A 25,353-nucleotide genomic window follows, 5' to 3' on the forward strand; every position below is an offset into this window, starting at 1 on the left:
CTCAGGGGCTAAATGCTTCTTTAATCATAATAAGACCTTAGTTTATTCTAGAGAGTTCATTTCACTGCACAGGATGTCAATATTTACCTAGCATTTTAGGGGAACCTTGGAAAGTCATAAGGGCTTTCCTGGTAGCTCAGCTGGTAAAGAATCCATCTGCAATGCAGGAGACTCCAGTTTTATTCCTGGGATGGGAAGATCCGCTGGAGAAGGGATAGGTTACCCACTCCAATATTCTTGGGTTTCCCTGGTGGCTCAGCTGGTCAAGAATCTGCCTTCTGTGTGGGAGACCTGGGTTTGACTCCTGGGTTGGGGAAGATCCCCTGAAGAAGGGAATGGCTAACCACTCCAGTATTCTGGTCTGGAGAATTCTATGGACTGTATAGTCCATGGGGTCACAAAAAGTCGGACACTACTGAGCAACATTCACTTTCACTTGGCAAGTCATGGACAATGCAATGTAAATTGCAACACTTTGTTAGCAACATGGGGAATTTACTGGATGCAGAATAAGAGCTGAGAAAGTATATTCATGTAAATAAAGGACTTCTAACATCTCAAGATTTCCTTGTTAAATTGGCTGAAGTGCAGTGAGAGACAAATATTCTGGAAGGCAGATGGAGAAGGCAAGTCTAAGACTCTTCTCCTGACACACAACTCTATGGATAAAAGTGAACACTGAAACACAGCAAATTATTTGCAAGTGACAGCCCTTTCATTTGTACCCAGAGCCGCTGTTAAGGACCACCACTGCCTCAGCTTGATCCAATTACTGCGCTGTGTACCTTATCACACAGCTTCGTTTCGTTCTTCCCCTGTCCTAGGATCTGCGCCTCATTAAGATACGATCTGACAGCCTCTGTCAATGCCGAGTTAGAGCTGGTGGCTTCTCTTCATCTGGCCACAACTGCAAGTTCCATGGACGTACATTCAGTCACACAAAAGGGAGGGTGTCGTTTGCTGGGGAGATTTTCACTTACCCTGCTGTTATTTATCCCATCCTGGGCATGTAACAAGTACAATTTTCTAGTCTCTTATCAACCACATCTCAGCCCCTTCACATTCCTTTTCATGAGGCTAAAGAGCTACTTCTTGATTAGAAAAATATCTCTAATGAGGAGGTTATAAATTCATACCGTGTTTTGTGACATGGGTCAACATGTTCTCCTCTTTTTTTTTTTTTTTAAAGTATTCTTGCTGTTCTCCCAAAGAGCTATATACAGGATCTTGTCTAGAAATTTCAACTCCTGCACCTTTAGTGGGCTTGATTTCCTTTCAAACTGACAAGGACTCAGTTCTTGACTGTCTGCCTTCATTTATCCTTTGCACTTTAGATCTGCCTTCCTCATTGGCTCCCAGAATAGTCCATATGGAAATAAAATACATCCACATGTGAAATGAGAGTGCCTTCCCTCCCTGGTATTTGTGTCCAGTATGATATATTTATTTCAGTGACAGGGTCCAACCATCAAAGATATAGTAAGACCAGAAGTATGTGAGCAGAGAAAGGATGGAAGTGATTCCCTGGCTACTCAGGCAAAAGAGGCAGAAGGAGAGAGGGGTCCCAGGGGCCTGGTAGGTTCTGCCTGAATTATCTAGATAATTACTTCAACCCTTTATATTGACAATGGAGACTTGGACTACAATTACACAGGCCAACAAAGGTTTATTTAACTTATTTTTTCACATTCCCTTAATAATGAGAGAAATGTAAGTGAGTGGAGCTACCTATCACGGTTTAGGTTGAAGCTGAATTCCATGACTGAGATGTTTTTGGGGAATTTGTGAAGTATTATAGAGGTAAATTCTGAAATAAATAGAAAGTGTGGTGAAAGTGTTAGTCACTTAGTTGTGTCTGACTCTTTGTGACCCCATGGACTATAACCTACCAGGCTCCTTGGTCCATGGGATTCTCCAGGCAAGAATACTGGAGTGGGTTGCCATTTTGTTCTCGAGGGGATCTTCCTGACCTAGGTATTGAACCCCAGTCTCCCACACAGCAAGCAGATTCTTTATCTACTGAGCCACCAGGGGAGTCCATAAAAATAGAAAGAAGAAAATCCAAAAAACTAACTTTAGTAGCCCCTTCTCAGCACAATCTCTAGACTTCAGCATGCTAAAAGGCTCCACACTAGGCCTTACCCTCTTTTATTTTTTAATTAATTAATTTTCTTTTTTGGCCATGGGGCATGATACGTGAGATCTTCGTTCCTTGACCAGGGACTGAGCCCACACCCCCTGCAGCGGAAGCACAGAGTCTTAACTGCCGGATGGCCAGGAAAGTCCTCTTATCTTCTTTTTAATCTATGTTCTTTCCTTAATCTCACTCCACTCCCATGATTTTAAGTATTATTCACACTCCCAAATGTTTATTTCCAGCCAGGACCTCCCTCTGAGAGCACACTTGACATATCATTGCAGAGGTAGCCGCCTCTTTTCAGTCCCACCAGGACTTCTATTATCTTCATTTCTGGTACCAATAAAGCACATCAATGCCACATCCTGTCCTCAAACAGGTAAGACCATGATCTCCTTTAATTCTCACAGGTCTAAGCAGTAGAATCTACAGTTATCTTTTTTTCTGGATAAAGAAACTGAGACAGAGGGTCCATGAGTCATTCAGTGTTTCACAGTCACAAAGGAATGGAACTTGAACTTGAGGGCAGAACTGTTTGGGTCTCAAATCTCTATTTACAGTGTTCTAGTTCTCTATTGTGGTTACTATTTTGTGTACACATTTGTGATTTAGCATATGCTATTTTGAATTACCATAGCCATCATCATCATCATCATCACTGTTATTATATTATTAACTCTTGCTTCTTCCTCCCCTAATGCCAGCCCTTACGGCAGGGACCCTTACGGCAGGGACCTGTCTGGTGTCTCTGCATGCTTAGTTCTAGCAAAGCCTTACAGGATACTTTATTACTGAGGCTGAGGTTTCACAGAAAGCCAATATTATAATTAACAGCCTGGCAAGAAAACTAAGTCAAGAGGCTTAAAAGAATATTTTTACTAATCAAGTTTTTAACCCATTACTCAGGTCTCTAAAAAGCTAGAGAACATGTGGTTTGTGCTATGCCTGATTTATAGGGGTATAAAGTGATTCTGTGACTTCATTTCCAGAATACACTTTGCAGAGATAGACAGAAGGAAATATTAAATGCAGGTCGGATTCTTTCAGCTCTGCATATTGTGCTTTGGAGGTCACCAGGCCAAAATCTAGGAGACTAGCCTAGAAAGCCTTTGGAGGGTAGGGATTTATTGTTCTTGGGACAAAGGATGTAATCAAAAGGCTTGTTCCTAACACTACTGGGGATCAGCCTCTTGTCTTAAAGACTGTTTTTTGCTGTTTTTAGCTTTTGTCACATTGTTCTGTCATTTAGTGTCAAATGGGGCAAGTTCTCTTTCCCTTTGTAACTAATCATTGCTGACACACAGTTAAAAATCTTTTACTCCAGAGAGTCTGCCTGTGGTGTTTCAGGTCAGCCTCACCCCAGGTGAAAATACCATACATGGTGTCTCCGAGTCTGGGATCTAAAAATACAACAAGCTTGTTGTATGCTGGTACTTTGTAGTACATGAGGCTGGATCATCTATCACTGAGACGATGTGCTGTCCAACAGTCCGCAGCAAGGCCATCCCTGGCTTTGTTCAAAGTCCTGTGGAGGCAGCGAGTGAAAGAGGGCCTCATCAGCCCACTGCCCCCTGCCCAGCCCTGCGGGAAGCCTCCAGCGTGGGATTTGGTTTTTCCTTGACTTTCGGAGGTGGTTTCCCAGGAGTTCAGCACTGTGAAGCCATATGGCTATTTGTTTGTTCTGATTTCTTTCGAGTTGCTTCTCAAGAGTGTAAAGAAATCCTACATTTTTAATCAGGGATGATTGAGATATACTCATTTATACAGTGAAATCCACCTCTTTGGGTGAGAAGTTTTATGAATTTTGACAAATGTGTACAATCATGTAACCACCACCAAAATCCAGATACAAAAGAGCTCCAAATTACACATTTGTGTCCTTTGTGATCAACTCCTTTCCACAGCTCCAGTCAGTCACACAACTGATCTGTTCTGTCTTGGTAGAATCAGACCATATTTGGACTTTGAATCTGTCTCTTTAAACTTACCATGATGCATTTGAAATTCATCCATGTTGTTATGCATATCCATAGCTTGTTCTTTTTTATTGCTAAGTAGTACTCCAGTGTACAAAATCACTGCAGATGTTGACTGCAGCCATGAAATTAAAAGACACTTGTTCCTTGGAAGAAAAGTTATGACCAACCTAGATAGCATATTAAAAAGCAGAGACAGTCTGGCTCTATAGCTTAGTTGGTTAAAGCACCTGTCTTGTAAAAAGCAGAGACATTACTTTACCAGCAAAGATCTGTCTAGTCAAAGGTATGGTTTTCCAGTAGTCATGTATGGATATGAGAGTTGAACTATAAAGAAAGCTGAGCACCAAAGAATTGATGCTTTTGAACTGTGGTGTTGAAGACTCTTGAGAGTCCCTTGGACTGCAAAGAGATCAAACCAATCCATCCTAAAGGAAATCAGTCCTGAGTGTTCATTGGAAGGTCTGATGCTGAAGCTGAAGCTCCAGTACTTTGGCCACCTCACGCAGAGACCTGACTTACTAGAAAAGACCCTGATGCTGGCAAAGATTGAGGGCAGGAGAAAAAGAGGACGACAGAGGATGAGATGGTTGGATCGCATTACTGACTCGATGGACATGAGTTTGAGCAGGCTCCAGGAGTTGGTGATGGACAGGGAAGCCTGGTGTGCCACAGTCCATGGGGTTGCAAAGAGTTGGACACGACTAAGCAACTGAACTGAACTAACTCCATAGTAAGAACATACCACAGTTTATCCATTCACCAGTTAAAGGACATTTGGATTGCTTCTAGTTTGGGACAGTTATGAATAAAGCCACTCGTGTACAGGTTTTTGTTTACAAGCTTTTTTTTTTTTTCTTTTGGGTAAATATGTTTGCTAGATCTATGTTGAGTGCATACAATTTTCTGTTTTCCAAGGTGGCTTTTTATCATTTTATATTTCTAACCATCAGTCTTAGTTGCTCTGTATCCTCCTTAGCATTTGATACTATGTTTTTATTTGCTTCTTTTGTTTTTGCTCTTTAGTGATTTTAGTTAGTGTGCTATGATATCTCATATTGTGATTCTAATTTGCATTTTTATAGAGGCTAATTATACTCTGTATCTTTTTGTGTGCTTATTCACCATTTTTGTATCTTCTCTGGTAAAGTATTAGTTCAAATATTTCACCTATGTTTTAATCAAAGCTTGCTATTCTTATTATTGGATTTTGACCATTGTTTATACATTCCAGATACAAGCCCATGGCATTTAAGAGACATTCCAAAAATTCAAATTTCACCTGCTGTGTACTATAACTTTTCTTTCAGCAGAAACTCAGCAAGAGTAAGAAGACTTACACTTTTCACAGTGTGAAGGCACAAAAGTGATCAGATGTAGATCTGAGCTCTTTTGAATAAGATTGCTCTTCCTTTAATTTTTGGAAGACATCCTTTAATGGAGCAAACTGTCCAAAGACCTGATACCTGGTCTCCTTTACTCTATCACATTAATTGGCTTCATGATTTTATCCAGTCTATGTCTTTAAATTCCACATCCATGCAAATGATTTCCAGATTTGTATCTCCAGTCTGACCTCTAGATTCATATCTCTGACTCTAGACACATACCTCTGACTGCCTAGTCAGCATCTCTAAGTCAATACACACTTTAAAATTCAGCATGTCACAAACTGGACTCCTGATCTACCACCCAAAAGTTGCTCCATTTCAGTTCTCACCCTCCCAGTTGATGGCAATTTATGCTTCCACTTACTTGGGTCAAAGCTTTCAAGTGATTCTTAACTCTTTCTCTTGCACCCTACATCCAACTCATCTATAATGATATTGTCTCTACCTTGAATATACATAAAGAATGCAATTACTTCTCAGAAGTTCCTCTGCAACCATCCTGATCTGAGGCACCACTGATTCTCATCTGGATTACTGTAATGTCCACTTGAGGAGGATTTCTACCTCCTGCCTTACCTTTCTCCCCTACCCCACCCCCATAGGCTACTGTCAACAGAGCAATCCCAAGAGTCAATTCAAAACTTAATTCAGTTGGGAGATTGGGATTGACATATATACACACCTACGTTCCCAGGTGGTGCTAGTGGTAAAGAATCTGCCTACCAGTGCAGGAGACATAAGAGACATAGGTTCAGTCCCTGGGTTGGGAAGATCCCCTGGAGGAGGAAATGGCAACCCACCCTAATATTCTTGCCTGGAATTGATGGAAGGGCCTTGCGGGCTATAGTCCATGGGACTGCAAAGAGACAGACCCAACTGAGCACACAGCACATTATTTATAAAACAGATGACTAATGAGAACTGACTATATAGCACCAGGAACCCCACTCAGAGCTCTGTGGTGATCTAAATGGGAAGGAAATCCAAAGAAGAGGGGATATATGTATACATACAGCTGATTCACTTTGCTGTATAGCAGAAATTAACACAACATTATAAAGCAACTATTCTCCAATATGGAGAAGGAAATGGCAACCCACCCCAGTGTTCTTGCCTGGAGAATCCCGTGGATAGAGGAGCCTTGGTGGGCTGCTGTCCATGGGGTCACACAGAGTCAGACACAACTGAAGCGACTTAGCATGCATGCATGCCTTGAAGAAGGAAATGGTAACCCACTCCAGTATTCTTGCCTGTAGGATCCCAGGGACAGAGGAGCCTAGTGGGCTGCTGTCTATGGGGTTGCACAGAGTCGTACATGACTGAAGCGACTTAGCAGCAGCAGCAGCATACGCCAATAAAACAAAACAAAACAGAACACTCTCGAACCTAATTCAAGTAACTATACTCCTCTACTTAAAAATCCTGATGAGGCAAAGTCAAAGCCACCATCTTCACAGTGATCCCTAGGGTCTGTGTGACCTGTTCCTGCCCCCATTATTTCCAGATTCCTTCCTAAAAAGTTTCATGGCACTGAAATCACCAAATTCCAGCATTGTATTTTCCAGATAACTTAAAATTAAATGGCACAAATGAAAAAGTACATTACTCATGTCAAACATGCAACAAGTCAATAGTAGAGCTACAAACAGAATTTTGTGCCTTGCCCACTTCTAATACTATATTCTAACTACTAGATATTTTATCTTCTCAGGGGCTATAATAACCTTGACAAGAAATAAAAATAGTTGACAATTATTCATTACTTACTGTTTTCTGAGTACCTTGTATATATTTTCTTTAAATCTTCACAATTCTACACGGTATTTATAAGTGTATTCATTCTTTAGGGGCTGAGCCTAAGACTTAGGATGGGTAGGGAACATCATTCAAGCCAAACTGAGGGGTAGAGGAGCATTCAGGTGGGACAGTCTACAAACCCAATCTCATTATTGCCTTATCCTTCTCCCTTTGTCAAAAGTAGGTAAAAATATGAAGAAAAATACAAAGATTATTTTTCCTAGGTTTTTTATATAAAAGATATCAAAGGTAAACATTTTTATGCTTTGTAATTCTATCTTCAAAACACTCTGTACATGCTTATGTCTTCCTTTATTGCTCTTTTTTCATTTTTAACCCATACCCATGTAGGTGGCAGAAGCCTTATAACCCTGGAAAAAATGCTGCCAGTGAAGAACATGAAACTCTAAAGAGAATAGTGAATTTACAGGATATGAATCAAGTTCTCCTGCTGTGGGAACCAGCCAGTCTAATCAATATATAGATCTACTTAGCTCTATGAACTAAATGCTCCTGAAAAGTTGTCTATAAAATAAATATTTGTATATGAAAATCATACATTCCCACTGCCTTCCTCTGTGATTTTAGAAAGTTGTTCCCACACATACAAAGAAAAATATTTACCCTACTATATTACAGAAGGATGCTGGTGAAACTAAACACGTTCTTGAAGAAATAGTCTGAGTGTCAACACCACTCATGCAAGAAGTTCATCAAATGAACAAACAATCTATATGATCATTGATACTCCTGCAAAAGCACAACTATGTCAAAACACACAATCAATCCCCACTCAAATATTTAAACATCATTCCTAGGCTGTGATGCTGGGAATTTAATAAAACTCAATGGAAATAAATGAAAATAACTTTCTGGAGAGTTGCTAGGTGTCCTCTGCTTGGCAGTTAAGTTGTTACTGCTGCTTTAACTAGCCACATACTCCTTTACCAATCAATAGAAGTTTGCTGACCTTAATGAGTACCTAATTGATTAAAAAAAAGAGAGAGAGAGAGATTCTATGCCTCTTACCTGATAAGAACAATTGTAGTGTCATTTGAGATAAGGGGAAGGTTCCTACTACTTCTACATAAGCCTGAAAACTTTAGAGCAAGATGTCAGGTATATAAATCAGAATGTAGCCTCCTGTGTTAGCTACTGAGATGTCATTCTGTGCAACTTGGGAGAATCCTATATGGGAGCAGCTTGATTGCCTCCTCTTCAAAAATGTGCAAAGTAATGGCAATGACTCATAGAGTCATCCATAGAATTAAGTATTAATTTACTCACATGTCTTATCTAATTTAACCCTAATCAATCACAAAATAAGTATTATTTATCATGATCTGACAGATTCAGAAACTGAAACTTGCAGAGTAGAACTCACTTATTCAGTATTAGGCAGCTAATAGAATTTGAATTAAGGTCTTTCCTAACAAGAGGTCTGTGCTCTCCTTTTTAGCAAAGCAGTTACCTCATTGTAGGCCTTCAAATGAGTTTATACATTTAGTGACTCATTTACGGATCAGCAAGCAAGTATTTGTTCAGTGGATGAATGAGTGAATAAATACATTGTGTGTGAATTCACATGCATGTGTACATAATGTGAGTGCAAATTCATGCCATTGACACTTTAGTACTTGTTTTGTATCAGTGGAATAGAATGAGTCCTGATTAGAAAGTTATTTCCCATAACAAATTGTAAAGAAATAGAAGAAACAAAAACACCTAACCACCACTAATCCTATACTAAAATTAACTTCTTTTTTCTTGTGATGAATTTACAGTTTTCCTAGACAAATTTCCTTTACTGAAATAAGAGCTATGGGATTTGGAAAACTGTCATCAAACCAGACATGTCAGTGCTTAGCAATCATACTATTTGTGAAAAATAAAGCCAGTACAATTATAAATATGGCAGACATCATCAAATTTTCTAATATGGTGTAAGAAAATGCTTATACTGTTACTAAAGTGTTTGAATTATTAATAGATCTGTTTTTAAGAATGTTGACGTTTCAGTTGATTTGAATGGCCCTTAAGAAAGTGACGTTTAGCATTCGGGCTAGGTTGGCAGGCCAATTTACAGATCCAAGTTCTAGATACTCAAAAGCCATTATCTGTCAAGGTGGAGAATTCCCAGTGAGGGAAACCATTCTGGTGACAGCTACTGTTTCGTCTCCTTAGTTCTGAGACTACCTAATGAGGAAAAGAAAGTGAAATTGTTAGTTGCTCGGTCATGTCCAACTCTTTGTAACCCCATGGACTGTAGCCCACCAGGCTTCTCTGTCCACGGAATTCTCCAGGCAAGAATGCTGGAGTGGGTTGCCATTGCCTTCTCCAGGGCATATTCCCAACCCAGGGATCGAACCCAGGTCTCCTGCATTGCAGGCAATTTCTTTACTGCTGGAAATAAAGGAAAAGAGCATAATTCTTGAGATCAGGTGTCCTTGATTCAAATTCCAATATTTTAATTTATTATTCCATTTAACAAATACCTATTTTTATTAAACAGGTACCAGCTGCTTTCTCAGGAGCTATCGAAACAAAGGCTGATGATTGTAAATGGCCCAGTATCCCAGCCAGCCCTCCTTCTTTGTTAAATCTTTCTCTGTGGAGTGGGGGTTGGGAGGACTTTCATTTAAAAAAAACCACACCAGCATGGAACAGGTTCTGACCAAAGGGAAGGAAGGGTCTCTGCATTTCTGGGTCACAGACCAGTGAAGTATGAAAATGTTTCTCCTGATATCTTTGAATAGAGCAATAGTGGACGGGGCAGTGAGTGGCCTGCCCATTCCCTTTGGCTCTGACGGTCCCAGTGCAAGCTATTATGGGCTGCCGACTGCAAGCACCTATGACTCTGCACGAGCGCTTTCTCTGGTTTCTAACAGAGGGCAGGGCCTGATACTCCCTTTCAGAGTAGCATTCTTTAGTAAGGCGTGCATGTATGCTCAGTCACTTCAGTCGTGTCTGACTCTTTGTGACCCAATGAGCTGTAGCCTGCCAGGCTTCTCTGGCCATGGGATTCTCCAGGCAAGAATATTGGAGTGGGTTGCCATTTCCTAATCCAAGGGATCTTCCCTACCCAGGAATTAAACCTGTGTCTCCTGCATCTCCTGCATTGCAGGCAAATTCTTTACCCACTGAGCCACCTGGGAAGGCCCATTCTTTAGTAATAGAGGGGAATCCTGCCCTTAGGTGGGACATTGCTGAGGTAAGTTCCTTACAGTCTCCCAGTGTTTGGCAACCCAGGAGTCCACTGCACAAACACTAGCTTCCTCCCTTCTCTTTCCTGGCTCATACCTGCATTCCACTACTGGCATTTCCTGAGATCATCTCCCCCACAAACTGATATACAGTAAGTCCCCTACATTCAAGTGAGTTCTGTTCCAAGAGCAAGTTCAAAAGTCCAATTTGTTCCTAAGTCAAACAAAGTCAGCCTAGGTACCCAACTAACACAATTGGTTATGTAGTACTATACCATAATAGGTTTTTCATACAAATAATACATACTAAAAAGCCATGAAAAATAAAGAAAACATTTTTAATCTCACAGTACCTTGAAAAGTACAGTCACACAGTACAACAGCTGCATATGAGGGCTGGTGCCCACATATGCATCTTTGAAAGTTTGCAACTTGAAAGTTCACATGTAAAAGTCTTCCTACGCTTAAAGCTTTGTTAGGGTCTGTTTCTGGGGGATCCAACCTAAGACAAAGACTAAAGGACTTGTGTGTGAAAACATACTGAGTGTGTACAGGGCATGGCCCCCCACCCCCAGCAACACAGTCTGTGCTGGTACCTGCAAGTCTTCCCACTTCTACACCCCAACTCTGTGGTCAAGGAGCTATTTGGGGAGTTGTCTTACCCCAATACACACATGGACAGTTGATCCTTAACAACTCAGGTTGAACTGCACAGTTCCACTCAGCCATTATTTTTTCCCCCAATAGTAAATACTATAGTACTATACCATCTGAGGTTGGTTGAATCCCCAGATGTGGAACCACAGGTGTGGAGGGCAGACTATAAGTAATGCAGGCATTTTTAACTGAGCAGGAGGGTCAGTGCCCCTAACTGCCATGTTGTTCAAGGGTCAACTTGTACACTCATTTGCATGACTTAATTTTCAAAGAGGCTTGAGCATACATGCAACACAATGCCAATGAATGTAAGGAAAGTAATGATGGGGAACGTATAAGGCCAGGATCATTCTCAAGAATCAAAGTCAATGGTCTGTTAACAACAAGAAATGGGAACCTGTGCCAAAGGTAACAGACAGTCTTCCAGAGGGCAGCGTCCTGGGAAGAGGTAGAAGGGGAGCAGGACTTCCATAGCTCCAGCAGGCTCTAGGTGAGAGCTCATCTGGAGGACCAGTTGAAAGCAGGAAAAACGAAGAAAGCCATGATACCTAATGGAGACCCAAGGTCCACACTGTGGAATTGTCCTGAGAAAGGAGGCATACAGCGGCTTCATCATTCTGCTGAGGGTGTAGAATTTCTGGGAGTATTTGTGGAAGTAGGAAGGGAACAGGGATGGTGTGATTAAAAGCACCATCATGAGAAGAGGCTTTAAAGGTGTGAGAGGAGAGAACAGGGAGAATTAGTGAGCAAGAACGAATCCACTTGGAACTCAAGGCCAAGGTCGGAAGGCCTTGCTCCTTCACGTGGTGAGAAGCCAGGCAATCTCCCCGCCCTCAAGCCTTTACTATATGGTTTGACAGCAAGCATGTCAGCTCTTCAATGAAGAACTGCTGATAATAGTCACCAGCATACTCGGTTCTCCTGGAAACCTTCTGAGGCAGACACTCCATCTGCCACACAGAGAAGAGGATCTACTTCTGACAACCACACAGAGGAGGAAACTTGGCCAGAAGGGGCCAGACGCCCTCCCAGTGTGAGAGGAAGGGCTTCACCACCTGAGTGGCTCCAGCACTTCCTACCTGCATTCCTACACTGGTCAAGGATTTCAGAATGAGAACATTCCTATTCAACTGCCTCTCCATCCTACCCCATCACACCTGTGAACGTCCATTTCCATGAGCGAATTTTCGGAGGCTGGCATCTCAGCTGAAGGAAGCACTGTGTGGGTTAGGAGTGTTGCTGTGGGGGTATAGATGAGGGATCCTGAGGTGGAAGGAAGGATGGAGAGCATGGTATCCTTCTATTCCCCCAACGTGTTTCTTCCCCACCACCAGATCGACAGGCAGCAAAGGTCCTTTGACAGGTTGATTGACAGGTCCTTCTTGGACCAAAAGGAAGAAGTTAGGATGTATGGAGCCAAATTCACAGATGTTATAAGGTTCTGGACCCAATTTATTCTACTCTGAATCCAGGTGACAAAGTACAGCACAGAGATGGGGAGAAGGTTTTTCTTAGTCCTTCTCATGGGCTTCCAGCCCCACGATGCCCCCACAATGGTACAGCTCAGTCTCCCAAAAGGCTCTTGGGGCCATTCCCAGAATGTGCCAAGAAGAGTCTTCTGTCCAATGACACTGCAACACTGGCGAAACACCTTACAAAGAACTTGAGAGACTGAATCCTAAGTGAATGTATCCCAGGGTGAGCCTACACACATGATTAGTGAATCAAGTGGGAGATCAGCTGGGATTCTCAAACGAGCAACTAGGGGCTCTGAGCTGGTAAAGTTCAGGTAGCAATGTTTATGAGCCATCATTTATAAGATCAGGGTCGTCAGATTACACAAGCAGTTAGGCATCCAGATATGGGGTACAGAAGTCGATGTAAGAGAGCTCAGTGCTGGCTCTACATTAGTGAAGGTGATTCCACAAAGCTCTTTTGGGAACAACTAATATGTATGGAACAGATGTTGAAACACTCTCTAACTTTTAGAGACCTATGAGAACAAAATGTTTCTACCAGAGAAAAAGAATGTGGAGATGGAGTAGGAAATGCTTCTGGGTGTTTTAAAACTTACTATTAGAAAAGAAGCTTCACCAATTCTTCACTAGGCAAAAATGCATCATTCTAAGAGCAAATAGAAAAGAAAAACATTGAAGTTGTCTTGTATTAACTTCACCTGTCCTTCTGGTGGTTGCTCAAACATCCCCTTAATTCCCAGAGATGCTTTTGAACTATTGAACTGTGCACTTGAGTTTGGTGTCCACATTTTGTCAGGCCTTGTATAAATGCACCACCGAAGAGGAAAAAAAAAGAGGAAATAAATTATTGTGGAAAAAAAAAATGTGTGATGTTTCACCTCGGGTCATCCCATGGAATAAGAGAGAGTTGACCACTAGCCACAGTTATGCATCCTGTAAATCCCAAGGCATGAAAAACATCTCTTCCGGTCCCACTGAATGCCCCCTGGCCATAACCACTGCCTCCTATTCATTCAGAACAACATGGAAGGGACATCACTGAAGCACTTTTTTTCTGTGCTCAAAGATATTGAAATGACCACTGGCTCGAAGTGAGAATTATTTCACCAAAAAGTTAGCCAAACAGCCATTTTAAGAGACCTTTCTCCATCAGTGACATGCCCTTCTCTCCCCTGCCAAGGAATGAATTGACTGAATAAGTAGATTGCCTACATGGATCAATTGTTTTATGAACAAGTAGTCTTTGCCTTTAGACTTGTATCTGGAAATACTTGGTAAAATCATATTTTATCCTATGAGAAAGAAGAGACACACTACTAAGAGTTAGGAGTCCAAGGCTCTTAACCTACTTAGCAAATGGAGAGCAGCACGACCTTTATACGTCTCGGTTTCCTCGTCTGTGAAATGGCCAGAGCAGCAAGCTTGGTGCTCTCCAAGGTGCTGCTGGGCCTAACATTCTCTGATGTTTGATTCTGGTTGCAAAGCACAGAAATGCTTTTGAAAACTGCCACCACATATATTTTGCACCTTCAGAGAGAGTTTTATGAGATGTAAGGCCTTCTCAGGAGAAAATTTTCTATTCAATAGAAGAAAGATTCGTTAAAGGATTAGCAGACATCTTTATTTTCCATTTACTTTTTAAATTGAGGTAATTGACAAATAGCATTATACATTTCAGATGTACAACATAATAATTTGATGTAGGTATATACTGTGAAATAATCAATGCCAAGAAAACCTTCTGATGTGATGAGCTCTGTAACATATTTTTGATATAAAATTACACTCAGGAAAGTTCCTTTGTGGAGACACAGTGTAACAGAGAAAGTTAACATTTGGGGCTTTGACCAAGAAAGCATACCACAAAGAAGACTAAGCTCAAGTCTGAGTCCACAGCTACTATGCATCACAGAGACATGAGTTGTTTGGTTCAGCATGGGTCTGCAGTGACAGCATAATAGACATGTTTCTCACATGGTCTCATTAACCCTTACCAATACTAGATAAATAATCCTATGAAGTGGTTATCAATATTACTGCCATCTTACAGATGAGGAAGACTCAGACCATAAGTGTCAGGGCCAGGGCTTAAATCCAGGTAGGTCTTGACACCAAAAGCTATAATTGCCACTTCTGCTCAATCCTTCAGGACCTGTTAAGCAGCCAGTAGTCTGGGATTTGCTTTTGGAGATGCAAGTCCAGACTGAGTGGCAGGACCACACCTCTCCTCATAAAATCTCTTCTGGCCACATCTGATGCCAGGCTCAAGCTTACTAGGTCATCCTGAATTAGACAAGTTGAGAAAGGAAAAGGAGAATTAAAGAACATGTCCTTCAGATTAATTCAAAGTCCTGGGACCCTTTCTTCTCCCCTTCTTCCTGGCAAGACTTGAAGCAGTGTGCAACTGAGCAGAGAAAAATATTGAAAAGGAAACCTATCAGAAAAGAAAAATAACTTGAAAAGAGATTCAACAAGAAGCACCTAATCTTGTATCAGCAGACACTGTTCCACACATCCTCAGCTCTAGTCTTCATCACAGCCATCTCTCAACTGCGGAGGCAGAAATAATATCTGCCCACTCTGCCTCACCAGAATGCTGTAGAAGTCAATGAAAATGCATGAAAAGGGTTTAGATCTCATTGAAATTGGTTAAATGGATCCAGGGTGCTCTCTTTATGCATTATTACAAATTATCTTTGGTATCATAAGCAGCAGCAATTCAAGAGAGCTCGCCCCCCTCTCCATGCAGAAACTTATTTTTACCACCCACACAGTGGTTTTTTGATAAAACCGCTCTTCCTCTTGTAAAGAAAACCAGCAACTGGCTATAAAATTATTTCCTTGGGATTACATTTGAAATGACACAACTCCAGCAAGTTCCCAATCCATAATATACTTCTGAGTTCTTCATCTTTAAACCCTCTGCATATTCTCATCTCTCTCCCAAGTGCGTGTGTGTGTATTTAAAAACCAGACTCCTAGGACCAAGACATAGCAAATGAATGCATCCTTGGGGGAAATGCTAAGTTAGTGACATGAAGGTTCTGGTCTTGTAAGACATCCAATATTATTTAGCTTAAAGCATAGCCCTGGCTTCCAAGGCAATAGACCCAGCTGAAACTAGGATCCTAAAATTAAGAGAAAGAGAGGGACAATGTTGTATCTACAACTCCCATGTTAACTCAAAAAAGAGAGAAAGACATTTTCAGAGAGGAAATAATTTTTTTCTAGATTCATCATGTAGGAAAATTCAGTGCTTTTCTGAAAAGCTCTGTGTAGGATGCTTTTAACTCAATTTAGTCCCCATTTTAAATTCTGTTTCTTGGGGCAAAAACAGCTTTTTTTTTTAGAGCAAAGACAGGTAATAGTCAGCCTCCCAGACAGTCTGAAGCTTATGAAAGTCTTACTCTTGGCTTTCATCTCTCCATAAAACTGTACACTCTCCTGATTACCCCGAATTACAATGTTTGCTGTTACTCTCTTTAATCAGATTTGAGCAATTCACTTTCGTTAAAAAAAATCAAAAGGCATTTCCCTTTCATAAGGTTTTACAATTCATAAGAGGAGTGAATTCTGTTATCCTTCATTGCTCCCCATGAGAGACTTTTCTTTTAATGTTTTGAAGCCATGATTGTTGTGTATCGAGATGTTCTGTCTTGGCAGCATGGTGGTGGATTGGATTATTTTGCTGATTTCTTACCTGCAGTGTAAGACTCCCATGTAGATTAAGACATGGTTTAAGAGGAATTATCTCCTTTTTTTAATAGATCACATACTGAGTCTCAAGCTCCAAACTCAACAGAAAATCAAGCTAACTGTTCATTTCTTCCAGGATATCCTTGAAGGATAATTGACCTCTGTAGATCAACTTCTTCATAGGAAACTAAATAATTAAGTTGGAGGAAAAACATTTCTTGTTTACTACTGCAGTTGTAAAAGGTTTTTTGTATGTGTGATGAGATCATAACCCTGTGTGCATTTTATATAAAGATTAGCACACCTTTTTCTCAAGCCTGTTTTGAACTAGTTATTTGAAGCAGGACACACATTTACTACTATAGGTAAAAATCTTTACCTTTCAAGTTACTGAAATGAAATATTCTCAACCTAAAAGAACCTCTACTCACCCAGTAAATCAAGTTCTTCTATGCCAATTGGATTAATTCCTACACTAAAAAAAAAAAAAAAGTGACCCGGAAATACAATATAGACAGCTCTGAAAAAGTGTAGGTTTGGATGTTTTCCCCAATTGGCACATTTTTCCTTTATTATTTTAATCTACTGTGTCTATCTTCCTCTCCTACAAATTTTCAGCAGTAACTTTGATTTGTACTCCCCAAATGATAGAAAAGACTTTAAACCCCAAACTCCCAATTCAGTCAGAACACAGATCAACAGCCCGAGTGAGGCAGCTGTGTTTCCTATGATGTTTAGAAGCATTTAAACCCAAAATATTATAAATATATAGTCTTCTCAAAATAAGAGGAGATCCTAATAAATGTCTCCAAACACACCAAAAATTATTCTTAAATTACAGAAGCCCTGACATTTTCTAGCTTTATGCTTAGTTGTGTCCAAATCTTTGTGACCCCATAGACTATAGCCTGCCAGGCTCCTCTGTCCATGGGATTTTCCAGGCAAGAATACTAGAATGGGTTACCACTCCTTTCTCCTGGGGATCTTCCTGACCCAGGGATCGAACCTGGGTCCCCTGCACTGTGGGCAGATTCTTCACAATCTGAGTTACCAGGGAAGCCCGATATTTCCTGGAGTCAACTTTGATTTAAATCAATGCAATTTTAACCTAACAATTAAAACCTCCAAAAGGAGCTTTATCATGAAATATTTCAAGATGCTTGAGAAAAATGTAATAAGGTTCCCTAGCGTGGCCTGAGTCATGGGAAATCTTCCTTAGGAGAGGACAACTTTTTTAGTTCAGTGCGCATCCCCAACCACCCCCAAAGTCTCTAATTGGTAAATCACTGAATCAGTTTGTGCACATTTGGAAAATTACTGCTTTCCTGCAATTTTCTGTAAGCTATTGCTAAATTGTTCTGTTGAATGTTAGTGAAAAATTATATTTTTAAACTACCTCTGAATCCTAAAAGCCCATGGCACAGTATTCTGTTTATGTGAGCAATTTAGCTTTATTAAACAGCATGACATAGACTAAGTGAGCTAAGATAAGCTTGGTACACTACGTGCTCCAGAATCATCAGCCAGGGAAGCCCGTCAGTTTCCGTCCTGATTACTGAAAACTGATAGGACAGCTGGGAAGAAGGAGGGCTGCTCCCCGGATAGATTCAATCCCTCTTTCACCTTGGATATTTTTAGAGGAGTTTTTCTAGACAGTGCAAACTTGAAGAACATTTTCCAGAAAGTATTTCTATGTGTGTGTGTGCTTAGAGCTCAGTCCTGTCCAACTCTTTGAGACTGTACAGACTGTAGCCCGCCAGGCTCCTCTGTCCATGGGATTTCCCAGGCGAGAATACTGGCGTGGGTTGCCATTTCCTTCTCCAGGGGATCTTCCCCACCCAGGGATGGAACCCACGTCTCCTGCACTGGCAGGCAGAGTCTTCACCACTAGTGGCACCTGGAAGTCCATTTCTTTCTGAACACCTCCATTTTCAGCATTTTACCAAACCACCCATTACAGTTTGCTTTGCTGATCTTGGGCAACATGATAATATGATTCCCAAATAGAGTTTGAAGTGCTGCCTTCCGAAGACAGAATTTGTTCATTTGTTAAACAAATGGAATCAGGTAACTCAGTTATAACGGCAAAATTGAGAAAGAATAGACATGTTGCGTATTATTTGCAAACATACAAAGTGATGGGAGCTTTACAGACCAAGGGAATAAAATAGTTGCTGAAATCTGTCCATGCCCTCCCGACTCATCCTGACTGCAAGTTTTAGAAAAGAGGGATTAAAAGGGAACATGCAGAATTTCAGCGGATCATCACATAATGTGTTCTCATGTTTCACTATGAAAAGTAATATTCTTGCTAAGCAGTTTGTTCCACTTTAAATCTTTAGATACTCAGCCTTCTCTAAGGTCATTGTATGAATTTAGACACACCATTCTGGAAACTAAATTAGCCTGCATGTACTGGGAAGTTGAATGCAGCCAGACTAATGGTAATGCAAGTGTAATTGGTTCTCAACATGTGTCACTGTGTATACTTCTCAAGCCCTAGAAAAGATGCATTATGGGACTAATTTTTAAATGTTAATGGATATTGGACATTTGCCAGACACCCAGCTGTACACAAAACACTGAGATGGTAAATAGCTCTTGATCTGTTTAAAAACAAATGATGATGGTTTTTAGGATTCCGCAGGACTGACGGCATGGCAACCGGCTCAGACTCAGAGACTGACCCCATTAATGGCATTGAGGGGAAATGGTCTGATTTTTACCATCAAAATTAAGGAGCAAGGGCATTGTGTTAAGGCTCAAATTATTTTTGATTAATATTAAGGAAAGTCTAGTCCCTCACACCTATTAACCTTACCTGTGTCAGCACAGCTCTTCGACAAGTGTTTTGCGTTTGTTTGTCTGTTTTCTATGGGATCAGGTCAAAATGAAAATGTCTTCCTCAATTAGCTTGGGTGTTAAAGCTGCACCTGGCTTGACCTGTTCACCTGTGCTTGCAAAGACAGCCTCGCTCTCCCACCAGGCACCAGCCTCAGGGTTGACAGAAAGGCAACAGGTTTCCTATCACTTGATCTGTTGCTGTTATCATTTTAATTGAGAGTTAACAAATGGAGCATTTTCTGTACATTCTTCCTCCAAAAGGTCTTACTAATTGTGTGCACTTGGCCAGTCAAGCCTACTAGCAATGACTGTTTTTTGTGTTTTTTTTTTTAGTGTTGGTGATGAGCTGCTTTTGATTAAAAAGCATTAGGAGAAAGTGTCATTTTTAGCGTAAACATGGGAGAGAGATGGAGGCAGGGCACTGCAGCCTACTGTTCCTCTGGAAAGAGACCCACAGGGTGGTGTATTCAGCATCTAAAATGCCATCTGAGGCTATCAGCATGGTTTAAATATTTCATCAGCCAAGGAGAATATGAACATGAGTCTGACATCGCTTCTGGAGATGTGTGAGAAGCACCAGGGGAGCTCTGGTTTGTTGGCAGCTCAACAACTAGCAATTTGTGTAGGGTGAAAGCAAGAGAAAAAGACAAGAGAGAGAAAGTGCTGTTATTTGAATCCAGTAATCATGAAATAAGAAATTTTGAATTTTCAGGACTAAGCAATGGTACTGACCTTTTAAAAAATAATTGGCAGCACTCACTTTAGGCTGTGGTTTCACTTTTGACAACTTTATGGAGGGACCTTCTACATAACCAGACTTCTTTCTTACCTCTTAGGTTGTTTTGTACATCTTAGCAATAAGGATGTTCAAGCTGCAGCTTTGGTCCACTTTCTTCAGAGGCAACTTGTAACAACATACTGGTATGTGAAAGACACAGATTTAAACCTGGCTCTGCCACTGAACCAAAAATAGTAATTTGAAGCAAATTACAGTCTCGCTATACTGGTTCTTTAATTCAAAAGAGAATTGTGACTAAGGTATATAAAAGGGACTAGGACACAACAAGTACTCAGTAAGTACCAATAAGTAAAATTTTTATTATGTCACATAACAAATGACCTGGTAGCTCAGATGGTAAAGAATTCACCTGCAATGCAGGAGACATGGGTTCAGTTCCTGGGTCAGGAAGATCCCCTGGAGGAGGGTATGGCAACCCACTCCAGTATTCTTGCCTGGAGAATCCCATGGACAGAGGAGGCTAGCGCTCTACAGGCCATGGGGTTGCAGAGAGCTGGACATGACTAACATTTTCACTTTATTTCTAACTAACATTTTCACTTATCACTATCATTATAACAAATGATAATAAAATTTTGAAATTTTCAGGGTTAGCATTGTTGTACCGCAGAAACCAATACAACATTATAAAGCAATTATCTTCCAATTAAAAAAGCAGATTAAAAAATTTTAAAAACATGCTAAAATTTTTTTGAAATTTTAAATATTTTTCCTCATTATAAATTTCAAGAATATTTTGATGAGTGATACCCTTCTTCTATTATATGTTTCTTTTAAAACTTGTCCTTTTTGATAAAAGTTCATTGAGAGGTGAGGAGTAGCCACTGATTGGTGGATTTCTCTCGGATCTTTCCTTCTTCTGCATCTTACTGTTGCATCTTTAGGAGTGAGAGCCTAGGACAAAGGACACAGAAAGCAATTAAAAAAAAAAAAAAAAAGGCAGGACCTATCTTTCAGAAAACCGGGTTTCCCCAAATCATCAAAGAATGTCTGATTTCCATACATGCTAAAAGGCTCAAAAGGAGTCTGAAATGGACCCTCTCTTTTCCCTTGAACCAAAGCCGTAATTTAGTGTGTCCCATAATCTGGTTAGAAACGTTGAAAGCACACATTCAAATATTACTTCTTTTTTTTAACAACTTTATTGAACTATAATTCATGTATCCTACAATTTAATCATTTAAAGTATACAATTTTAGCATATTCACAGATATGTGCAGATGTCATTACCATCAATTTTAGAACCCTTTCATCACCTTAGAAAGAAACTGCACACCCTTTAACTTTCATTCCCCTAGACCTCTAACCACTTCACCAGCTCTAGACAACCACTAATGTATTTTTTCCTCTATAGATTTTCCTATCCTGTGCTTTCATATGAACAGAATCATACAATATGTGGTCTTTTGTGATTGGCTTATCTCACATAGCATAATCTTTTCAAGGTTTGTCCGTATTGTAACATGTATCTGTACTTCATCCTTTTTATGGCCAATAATATTCCATTGACTGATCGTCAGTTGATGGACATTTGAATTGTTTCCCTCTTTTCTCTATTATGAATAGTGTTACTATAAATAGTCATATACAACTTCTTGTATGCATATATGTTTTCATTTCTCTTGCGTATATACCTAAGTGGAATTGTTGGGTCATATGGTAAATGTATGTTTAGTCATTTGAGTAACTGCCAGACTGTTTTCCAAAGCAACTGAACACTTCACATTCCTTCCAGCAGTACAGTAAAGTTCTACAAAGACAGGTGAAGTAAAACTAATTGCTAGGAAGTTCTTCCTTATATTGAGTAAGATCTGCCTCCCTGATCCTCCTCTTTGGTCCGAGTCCTGCTCTGCCCAGCAACACCAAGTAGGAATACGAGTTCCTCTCTCTTCTAAAGTTCAGTTCCTCTGCTATGCATAGTGATCAAACCTCACTCTCCTTTCCCTGAGCTTTCTTTTCTTCTTCTTATGGATACATTCTTGAAGGTCCCTAAATACTCTTCATATGCACCCACATCAACTAAAAAAAAAAAAAAAAGCACAACCTAAAAGTTGAGAATTATGCCTGATTTTTTTTTTTCAGGGTACTTAGCTGAGAACTTCAGCCCAGAAAGCAGCCTCTCAGACAGCTCTGAGGGACAGCTTTGAAGAGGTAAAGGAGGGGCCCAGATGTGCAAGGAGTTTTTACAACAAAAAATCAAGTAGTTGGAGCATCAACATAGCACTGTTAATTAAAGAAAATCAGACATTGCAGGTTAATGAATTTAGAGCTTTTCTCGCTTCCTATGTATGGGAATATGCAAGAGTCTGCAGTCACTGAAATCATTCCTTTGATATTCACCTTAGCTGTGTAGGACCAGTGGATGAAATCCCGCTTTTCTCCATCCCGAATCCCCTCAGGGAGCACAGCTGGGGGCGACTGCAGTGGCTGATGACTTGATGGCCCCAACATCTTCTTTGACTGATAAATGGCAGGTGACATTTTTCATCCACACCCATTTCCTTTTTCTTATTTTACTTTCCAGAACACAAGCTCCCTTAGGACAGAGACTTTATCTACCCTATTTAACACTTCACCATTTTGTCCCCAGCACCAAGAAAAAAAAAAGGTGGCCCGGAGAGTGCAATAAATATTTGTTGAATGAATACATTGAATAATTGAGTCCCAGTTGCTCTCCAAGAGATGTACTGTTTGTATCCAGAATTGTATAATGTACTGCAGGGGAGGTTGACTGGTGTTGAGTACTATGAGCTCACTTCTCCCATAGCAGAAGCTTCAAAACTGATTTCATAACCTAATCCTCTGTATGTACAACTCTATAAACTAGAAGTGAGAGACTTCTTTGCTCTGAAGTGCTCTAAGAAAATCATTGCAAGAGAGTTTTGTACATAAGCATACAGACTGATAACAACCAGACTGATATGAAACCCTTCATCATTTATGTTACAAGTATCATGCACACTTTTCCAAGAATACTGTGGTTACTAAAAATAAACACCCCTCTGGTTTAAAGAATTTTAGGAGATTCTAAGGTCAAGATATCTAGTTAAACAACATGGGAGCTAAGGCAATTGACATCTCAAGTCAGTCTCTGAAAACGGACATTGTGAGGAAACCTTGTATGGGAAAGAGAAAGTGACAGTGTTCTATAACTCCACTCAAATTTTACCTCTATAAATACAGCAGTAGGCAATGAGTGCAAGGCTTTCAAAATGCCTTCTGAGTTGTAATCCTTTATTGGTGAATTGAATTCTCTCTTTAAACCTCAATGACCAGCGGGAATGAGTTCTGCAAGAGAAATGTAGAATGTATTAATAAGAAGTTTGGATCAGAGAGAAAGAAAGTAAAATAAAAGCCCTATTTTGCCAACTCTGAAAACTGGTAGGAAGAAACAATGCCCAAGAAGAGATGTGTATACTTCCATATCCATACAATCCTCCTCCCCTGTCCCACCCATCCTGGGGTCACAGCCCAAGGGGGGTGATAATTAAAAACTTAGTTATAGGGGAACTTAGGAACCCCGCTACTAGTGCCTGCCCACTTGGACAGGCTCCAGATCTCTAGGATATTCCTCGACTTTGGGACCAAGCCAAGCTCCCATAGTGCAGGAGCAACAGTCCTGGGAGGAGGCCAGACAGATGAACCAGAGGCTGAAATGAGACTGTTTAAAGCAGAGGAGACTGATATCTTGTTAATTGGCAACTCAAAACATCCAAGAGAGAGGGGACTCATAAAGAAGACTCAGATCAATTATAGAGTATAAAGACACTACATTTTCCCAGCATGGTTGTGTATGGCTTGAGTAAATGTGTGACCCCACTCTTAATCTATGTAAGGTATGGTGGATGGGAAAATCATGTCAGAGGAGGGAGAAATCAGCCAGTCGCTTCAACTGTCACCTTTTACTTGGAGACTAGAGTCCTGGGAGTTCTCCCTAAACTGTAGCATGCTACTCAGCATCTTGGTGCTGAGGTCTTTGTCCCCGTGACACTATTAATCCAACAGGTCAGATCAATGCCCAGATCTGTCGAGACCCTAAATGTCAACTGGATGGGTGAGGAAGCAACATTCTGGGACAAGGCAGCGCAAATTGACACTGGGGAGCTTTCTGTGAAGCGGGCCGGGGCTTTGCGGCTGTGTGCCTCCAGGAATGCTTTGGACAAATGTGGCTTTCAGAAATGCTCCTTAGGGCTACACTATGAGTGTGAAGCCACACTCAGAGTTTGGTGTTAAGTGTGTGCCTGTAATTTTGAAAGAGAGGGTACTCAGCTTTCTGGCTAGACAGTTTTCATCGTTCTTTCCAGTTTTTACAAGACTGTGTGTGTTGGTACTGATTAAATAGCCACTGGACTGAGAGCCTAAGAGAAAAGTAGGTATTATAACTCTCCGCTTTAGAAAATAATTTCCACTATCAGTTCATTTCCATCAATTTCATTAATTCATTTAAGCCACCTCATCCAGCTGATTTCCCATGTGCTACTGAAGCGGAAGTGGGAGTGATTTCAAATCTCTGCTAGTCCTTCATATTCCTGCACTAAAAGGTAGGGCCTGAGGGTTGTGGACTTAATTCCATTGTCACAGCTCTTGCTCGGGATTCACGAGTTTATTGTGTGACTAAGCTGTACAGAAAGAGAAACAAACCAGCATTCACCCCTTCAAGCTGCCTGTTGCCATCACGTGATGTGGTGCCTGACCGAGTTGTATGTCGCACAAAGTTACCCACAGGGAAACAGGTGAAGATTTTCCGTATTCTACTAGATTTGGTGACTATTCTCAATCCAGATAAAAAGGGCAGCGGGAATGCATGGTAAAATAAAGTACATGATCCTCTTTCTTGACAGACTGATACCCAAAGCAGGTTTCTTAGATATACTAATTTTAACAAATCCATCTTTGGAAATTTTTTATTTACAGAACTCATTGCTGCCTCCTTTTAATGTAATGAGATTTCATAATGAAGTCCAAACACAATCTGGTAGAGGAAGATGGCATGTTAACACTGATTCTAATAAGCTTGCCTAAAATCAATAATGTTGTTAGGTTCCCTGAAACTCGCCTGCATTGGCTCAGAGAACCATGTTCTGCCTAGACCACAGTATTAGCAGTTTATGTTATACTGAGTAGATTTCCTCCACAGGGGGGGAAAATAGAAATTTAAAGAAATTAAGAAATACTATCAAATGTGTCTTTAGGTTTTAAATGACCACAAATTTGTTTGCTTCTCTCTTTTAATCAGTTCTTGGTTTCTGTGAAAATAGTCTGAAAGCATCATGTTAGTGCTCATTTCTCCATTTCTACTTCTTCTCCATTTATTTTGTTTACTCCTCTCTTGCTTTCAAGGTATCACATGAGTAGGTGACTGCTTACAAGTGTAT

Source organism: Odocoileus virginianus, chromosome 5, assembly GCF_023699985.2.
Source record: "Odocoileus virginianus isolate 20LAN1187 ecotype Illinois chromosome 5, Ovbor_1.2, whole genome shotgun sequence".
Taxonomy (NCBI): Eukaryota; Metazoa; Chordata; class Mammalia; order Artiodactyla; family Cervidae; genus Odocoileus; species Odocoileus virginianus.